We start from the raw sequence: 8,016 nt of genomic DNA on the forward strand, positions 1-8,016 counted from the left end.
TGTTGATCACCCGAAGACTCCTTTTAAGCGTTTTCATTCCTTTTTTGGTTCTAAAAAACCTAGGAAGCGTAGATTTGTTTCACCTCAACCACCATTCAAAATTTGTGATGGCTCCCCACGTTCTGATGGTTTTTCCTCATTAGCTCCTTTTGGATCTCCCTCCCAGGATTGTAATCCTTCCCTCCCATCTTATGTCACTTGGCCAAATAACACTTTGGTTTCTAACCCTCACTTTCTTTCTTCCCTGAATGACATTCGTGTTGCTAAACGAGCTCCCTTCCATCCAAATCCACTTTCCCATAAGTCTCCCTCTGCATTTTCCGATTCAATAAGGGGTAATCCTCATTCTTCTGTGTAGTATAAGGTTATATTCCCCGATTACATGATTCAGGACTGTGTGAAGTTATTACGTTCTACTGCCCTCATTGGTAAGCTTCTTTCTTCGGTTTCTTTTAGTAAATTGTTAACATGGGCAAAGTCTAATTGGGATGGTATGAAGGATTTATTTCTGTTTGATAAAGATTCTCTATATTTCACTATGATTTTCGATTCTGAAAAGTATAGGGATTGTGTGCATAGATTTAAAGGGTGGTTTTGTTTTGGGATAGGAATTTTTACTCATGCTTGGTCTCCTCATTTTGATATTCAATCGGCGAAGCCACGGTTTATGCCCTTCTGGGTAACTTTCCCGGGTCTTCCTTTGGAGTATCGTGATGTCTATATGGTTGAAATCCTGGCAAACAAATTGGGCATCTTTATTAAGGATGATTTAGTTCCTTTTGAACGAACTCATCTTTCAGTTAGGGTTTGTTTGTTATTAAATCTGTCTAAACCTATTCCTTCTGAGATTACTATTTGCTCCAAATATGGTGCGTGGATTCAGCCTATGGTAATTCAAGATTCGATCACTATTCATCCTTGTGCTCTGTTACTTGGCCATTTCACCTCTCAATGTTGTGGTGATTCTGATGCACCTTTACAAGTTTGTTCAGATTTTTCATCTGATTTTCACCAATGTTCCTTTTTTAAAAGTAAGAATCGTCAGTCTTTGAAAGATCATAATGTTAAGGATTTTGCTCCTTTACCTCTTTTTGTTACATCTCTCGTTCCTTTTTTCTAGATATACCATATGTGATGTGCCTCTGATGGATTTTACTTTTCTCTGCTCTCTGGCCGTGTTCTTCTTTGTTATGTCTGCCATTCGTCGGTTTTGTTCTGTTTCTTCAAACTTGGTTAAGTTTCTTCCTAGTCCTTTCAAGGATTATTGGTCTTCTGAATTTCATTTTGAACCTTTTCTGTTCTCCTCTATGAGTTTTTTTTCAAATTTCTTGTCCTTCGGTTTCGTTTCCAAAATTGTTGTTACCTTCTAATGGTTGCACAGATCATTGCTCTATTAATTCTTCTCCTCATTCTTCTTTTGTGGGTCTGGCGGATGATACCAAAATTGTTCATAGCTTGATTTTTTATAGTGATTCTTTTTTGCCCATTCCAAGGTCTCCTTCTTCTCTTTCCATTTCTGAAGAGAAGATTTAGCTTATTGCTTCAAATATTTTATTTTTAGTTTCTTCTGATCTATTTGATGAGATTGCTACAAAGGAATTTCTTGAATTTTCTTTTTCTTCTGCATCTGCCTCTTCGGGGCCTGTCCATGATGGTTGTCATGTTTCCTCTTCTCAGCCAAATTCAGTTGAAGGTGTGGATGCGGATCTTATTGATAGTCCTTCTTCAACTATTTCTAATTTGTATGGATTTGATTTCTCTCAGAAGTTAGCCTTGGAGCAATCTCCTTCTGTTTCCCCCCTATTGTTAAAACTCCTAAGAAGAGGGGTCGAAAACCAAAATTGGCTAAAATCAAGGAGGAGATTGCGGCTGGTATTCAATCCACTATTGTAGAGAAATTTTCTTCCCAAGTCAAAACAAGGAGGGCATGTTGCTCTCCTTGTGATAAATGAGGATTTTATCTTAGAATGTCAGGGGCTTAAATGCCCCTGACAAAAGGGGAAGGATCAAGAAATTTCTTGATTCTTCAAAAGTGGATATCATCTCATTGCAAGAGTCTAAACTTTCTCAGGATTCTTTTGATAACATAATTTCCAAATGGTCCCTTTGGAAAGTTGTTCATGTTCCTTCTTTGGGTGCTTCTGGTGGTCTCATAACTTTATGGAATCCTAAATCAGTCAAAGTTGAGATGTTATCTTTTGCTTCTCATTGGCAGTTGTTAAAGGTTGACTGGTTTGAAGTCTCTTTTGTTCTATTTAATATTTATGGTCCGACTTCTCCTTTAGATAAAACTGACTTATGGGATTCCTTATCTAAATTGTTTTTACGATATGATAATTTTTTTATTGTGCTTGTGGGTGAATTTAATGCTCTCCTTTCCCCAGATGAAAAAAGAGGGGGTAATCCTACAACTCAGAAGGTTATTGATGACTTTTCTTCCTTTGTACAAGACAATGTGTTATTCGATATTTTCCCTTCTAACGGTTCTTTCACTTGGACTAATAGGAGATCTAAATGCTAGATTGCCTCTCACCTTGACAAATTTCTTATTTCCCCAAACCTACATTTGAGCAACTTTTCCTTTTCTTCTGAGATTCTTACCTCCTCAGATTCTAACCATTTCCCAATTTTGCTCAATTTTGATAAATTGGATCAGGTTTCCTCTGTTAGACCTTCTTTTAAGTTTGAGAAAATGTGGTTCACTCATCCTCATTTTCTTTCTTTATTAAAGAAATGGTGGATAAGTGCTCTGTTTTGTAAAGGTACTAAGATGTTTCAATTTTATTCCAAACTGAAATTTGTGAAATGTCAAATTATGGCTTGGAATAAATTGGTCTTTAAGAATATTTTTCATGAAAAAGAGGCAGTTGCCAATTATTTGAAGGTTGTTAATGAGGAGATTATTATAAATGGCACTAATTCCTCCACTAATGATGCTCAAAAGAAATTGCAAGCTTACTAGGAGATCCTTTCCCCCCTAGTTGAAATCTATTGGCAGCAAAAGTCTCATGAGGTTTGGCTTAAAGAAGGTGACAGGATTACTGCCTTCTTTCAAGATGCAGCCAAGCTTAAACAAGTTGCTTCTACAATTTTTAGTATTAAGGATTTTAAGTCTGGTTATGTCCTTAATTCCTATCAGCAGATTAGAGAGGAGGGGGTGTCTTTTTTTAAGGAATTGTTATCTCCTTCTTTTTCTTCTTCCTTTATGGATCATCATGTGGATTTGCTTTTAGATTCTATCCCCTCCCTTGTTTCTCATGATGTAATGACTTTCTTATGAGGCCTTTTTCTTTAGATGAGCTTCATTTTGTTGTTTTTTCCATGGCCCCTGGCAAAGCTTCGGGTCCTGATGGGTTGGCTATCTTGTTCTTTCAGAAATGTTGGGATTTTATTGGTTTTGACTTATTAATGGCTTTGGAAGAGTCTAGGAGGGGTGGGTATATCCTTAAAAAATTTAACATCACTTATATTGCCCTTATCCTAAAATCTAAGAATCCCCAAACTTTTGCTGAATTTAGACCCATTTCTTTGTGCAACTCTATTTACAAAATCTTCACCAAGGCTATTTATTTAAGACTTAAAATTCTCCTTCCTCGTATCATCTCTCCTCAAAAAGGAGGTTTTGTTTTGGGTCGAGAAACTCATGAGGGAGCAATTGTTGCTCATGAAACTTTACAGTCCATAAATTCGTCCAATATCCCAGCTTTTGTGGTCAAACTTGATATGATGAAGGCTTAAGATAAAGTTTGCTGGGCTTTTTTGCTCAAAGTTTTGAGAAAATTTGGTTTCTCTGAAAGCTGGTGTAAATGGATCAAGAGTTGTATTTCTACTGCTTCATTTTCTGTCATCATTAATGGAGCTCCCTCTAGATGCTTTTCTTCAACCCAGGGTGTTAGACAAGGAGATTCTTTATCTCATTTCTTATTTATCATTATGGCAGAAGCTTTTAGTCTACTGGTTATTAAGCAAAGGGATCTGGGCTTTTGGCAAGGGCTGTTAATTCCTAATTCTAATATTTCAGTCACTCATAACCTTTTTGATGACGATACACTTTTATTTGGGTCTTCTTCTATTCAAGAGGTTACTCATATTAAATTTATTCTGGATACTTATACTGCTGGATCTGGCCAACAGATTAGCCCCCATAAATCCAAGATCTTCATTTTTAATACTCCTTAGTTGGTGGCTCATAGAATTGTGAATATCTTAGGTTTCCTAGTAGACTCTCTTCCTTCTACCTATTCAAGGATTCCTTTCTTTATGGGATCTGCTAAGTCTTCTTTTTGGAATTCGGTTACTGAGAGACTTAAGTCTCATATTTCTGCTTGGAAGGCTAGGTGGTTGTCTCTTTCAGGTAGGATACTTCTCATTAAAATGGTCCTATTTGCCATTCCTAATTACTATATCTTAGTTCTTCAAGCTCACAGATCAGTTATCTCCCAAATTGAAAAGATTATTCGATCTTTTCTTTGGAAAAATAACATGATAGGAGATAAAAAGATTCTATTGATTTCTTTGACCAAGATGTCTCTTTCCAAGAAAGTTGGTGGTGTTGGGATTCAAGACTTATCTAAAAGAAATAGGGCTTTTGGGGGAAAACTAGTTTGGTCTATGTATACTAAGCCCCAATCTTTGTGGTGCTAAATTATGCAGGCTAAGTATTTGGATTCCCAGAATCCTGCTAGGATCTTCACAATTTCTAATCCTCCATAGGGGTCTGCTATTTGGAACTTTATGATCTCATGTAGGGAAGTGGTCTCTAATTTTCTCTCCTGGCAGGTCCATTCGGGGGAGGATATTCTTTTTTGGAAAGACTCCTGGAATGGCTTTCCCCCTCTTTCACAACATGATTCTCTTGCTTCTGTTTTAGTTGTTCTTTCTCAATCATGGGGAGTTAGATTGGTTGATTATGTAGATAGTGTTGATCTGTTTTCTCACAAGGTCTCATGTAAGGATCCCTCTACTCTTCCATTGTCCTTGTAGGAAATTCAAAATTTTAAATCTATTTTGCAAGATCGAGTGGCTTTCCTTTCTAACATCAAAGATCAACTTATTTGGTGCCCTTCTAAATCGGGAAACTACTCTGTTAAAGAAGGATATTTTGTTGTTCAACAAATGGCCAATCAAAATGCTCCTCATCGTGCCTTTTTGTTCTATTGGAATAATTCAGTATTACCTAAACCTGGTGTTTTTTCCTGGCTCGCACTGCAAAATAGAATTTTGTCTAGTGATCATTTAGTCAAATTTAATATTGCAACCTCCTTTTCTTGTGTCTTATGTGGTAAAGCTCTTGAAGATATCAATCATCTTTTTCTTCATTATGAGTTTGTGAGTAGTTGTTGGCATTTTGTCCTCCAAAATTTATCTCTTTCATTCCATTTAACTTTATCTTTATGGGACATGTTTCAATCTTGACCAGTTTTGTATTCATCTTCTCTATTTGTTTGTTTGTGGTTTATAATTCCCTCTTCAGTCATATGGGCCATTTGGTGGGAAAGAAACAAGCACATTTTTAGATGTGACTCATCAGATTTATCTATTGTTCTTGGGATTTTGGAAAGAAGTATTATTGAGCAAGTTAATGCTTATGTTCAGAAATATTTTAATATAAATTCAGAGTTCTCTTCCTGGGACAATTTTATGATTTCTTCTTGGAAAAGTATCATTATTCCTATATCACCTGCCTTTCCAAGGATTCGGAAAACACCTATAGACAGAAATTCCATAAAATGGCATCCTCCTAATGCCCCTTTTTGTAAATTGAATTTTGATGGATCCTCCCATGGAAATCCTGGTGATTCAGGAATAGGGATAGTTTTTTGTGATCATTTGGGTTCTTTATTAGCATTAAAAGCTATGCCAGTTTCTTCTGGCACAAATAATATGGCCAAGGCTTGTGCTCTTTTAGAAGGTCTTGTTATGGCTAAGGATTTGAATTTCAAATACCATCATATTGAAGGTGATTCGGCTATTGTCATTAATGCTTGCAAGGTAAGAAAAGCTGATAATTGGCATTTCTGATATATTCTTGAACAAATATGGACTTTTCTTGATACGTTTGAGCACCTCATCATCTCACATGTTTATCGTGAAGGTAATGCAATGGATGATTGCCTCGCTAATATGGGTTGTGACAAAACTGTTATTGATTCCTCTCAATTGGGGTGTGATTTGATGAGCTTCTCAAACCTATTAAGTATAGCATGTAGATAGTCGAGTATTTAATCTTTCTTATTATATGATTTCTCATTTATACAAGTTAATATTCTCTTCTCTTGGTGAGGTATTTCTTTTCATAATTCCATTTGGTTTTGATTTGAGGTACTTTGCTTTACTTGATCATCACTTGGCATTCATTAATGTTGAGTTGGTTGTTATTGATGTTGTTCGTGTGTTTGGTACTCTCTTCTGGTGCAAAATTTGGAGATATTTATTTTCACATTGGGAATATGTCCTTCATATGTCATTTAAAGTTTGGCGTGGCTTTGTTTTCATGATTATCTTTTTACGCCGCTTCTTTTGGTTTGTCGGATTTTTTATGATATATCTCCTCTTTCTTTTCATTTACAACATAAAAATTTTGGGCTTCATTTCTCTCTAGCATTTCCGCATTCACCTCTTCTCCTTTGGCATTTGTCTATAATGGCGAACCGCAGATCTCATGTCATTGGTGTCAGTCATGTTTTGGACCCTTGTGTTTCTTGTAAATTCTCTGTGTTCTATAGTATATATATATATATATATATATTGTTTGCAGGTGTTTTTTGGTGCAGGGGCATGCCAATTTTGGTTGCAAGAGTTCTTTGTTGTAGGGCCTTCAAGATATCCCATGAAGATGGATCTGTCCTTCAATGTTGGTTTAGTCCTCTTTCTTTTTGGAGCTCTCTTCTTCATTCACTGGGAATCCTATGTTATTTCTTTTTCATCTCCTTATTTTGTAAATAAGCTTGCATGCTCCTATTCTGTAAAATGAGCTTGCATGCTCCTATTTGTAAATGAGCCTGCATGCTCCTTTGCTGATCTCTATTTTGAAACTAGCTCCGGCTAGAGGATTGTTCACTACTTCTCTTCTATAGTCATGTTGATGAGCAATGGCCAGAGTTTTTCTTGCTGGTTCTTTTCTCTGGGAGCTCAATTTGAACCAGTTTTTAAATATATTGTAAAAATTATATATTATTAATAAGATATATCAAGTGGCATTGCCACCTTGCCCAAAAAAAAAAAGACACAATTTATCTAATCATATATTAGAAGAGTCACCGGTCTAACATAAAATAAATTATATTGTATTTATATATATTTTTAAATATTATATCAATATAATAATTATATTATATTGGTATAATAATATTATAGTTTATTATTATATTCTTTTAAAAAAATAAAAATTTATTAAATCACAAACAAGAGGGTCACAAAATCAGAAAACAAATTACATTTTATCTATATTTTTTTTATATTAGATAAATATAATATAATATTATATTGATATAGTAATATTATAGTTTATTATTATATTCTTATAAAAATCTTACTTTTTGTTTTCAATTGTTTTCTTGAATATGACTAATATAGTTCACACTAAATTTTTTTTTAAATAAACCAGACTTGCAAGAATCATAATCTATTTTTCATAAAATTAAAATATACATTAATAAATTATTTTAAAACAAAAATAAAACCTTAATAAATGAAATACACATGAATAAATAGATAGTTATTTTTTGTTTTTTAATAAGTAAAATTAAATTTATTAAAGTATAATTATTCAAAACTATACAATTAAACTTAAAAAAATAAAACATAAAAAATCAATAATAATAATTTTTTATAATAATTATGATTGTAATAAATAAATAAATTACTAAAATCATAAAAATATTTTAATTTCATCTCCACTTCTTCCAATTATAATATTAAACTAGTATACTTATATTAAAAATATATATATGTAAAATATGTCGAGAGATATCTTATAATAGAAGAGAATAATTGTAAAATCCATTAAACTGCTCC

The sequence above is a fragment of the Cryptomeria japonica genome, chromosome 2 (assembly GCF_030272615.1).
Source record: "Cryptomeria japonica chromosome 2, Sugi_1.0, whole genome shotgun sequence".
NCBI classification, from domain to species: Eukaryota; Viridiplantae; Streptophyta; class Pinopsida; order Cupressales; family Cupressaceae; genus Cryptomeria; species Cryptomeria japonica.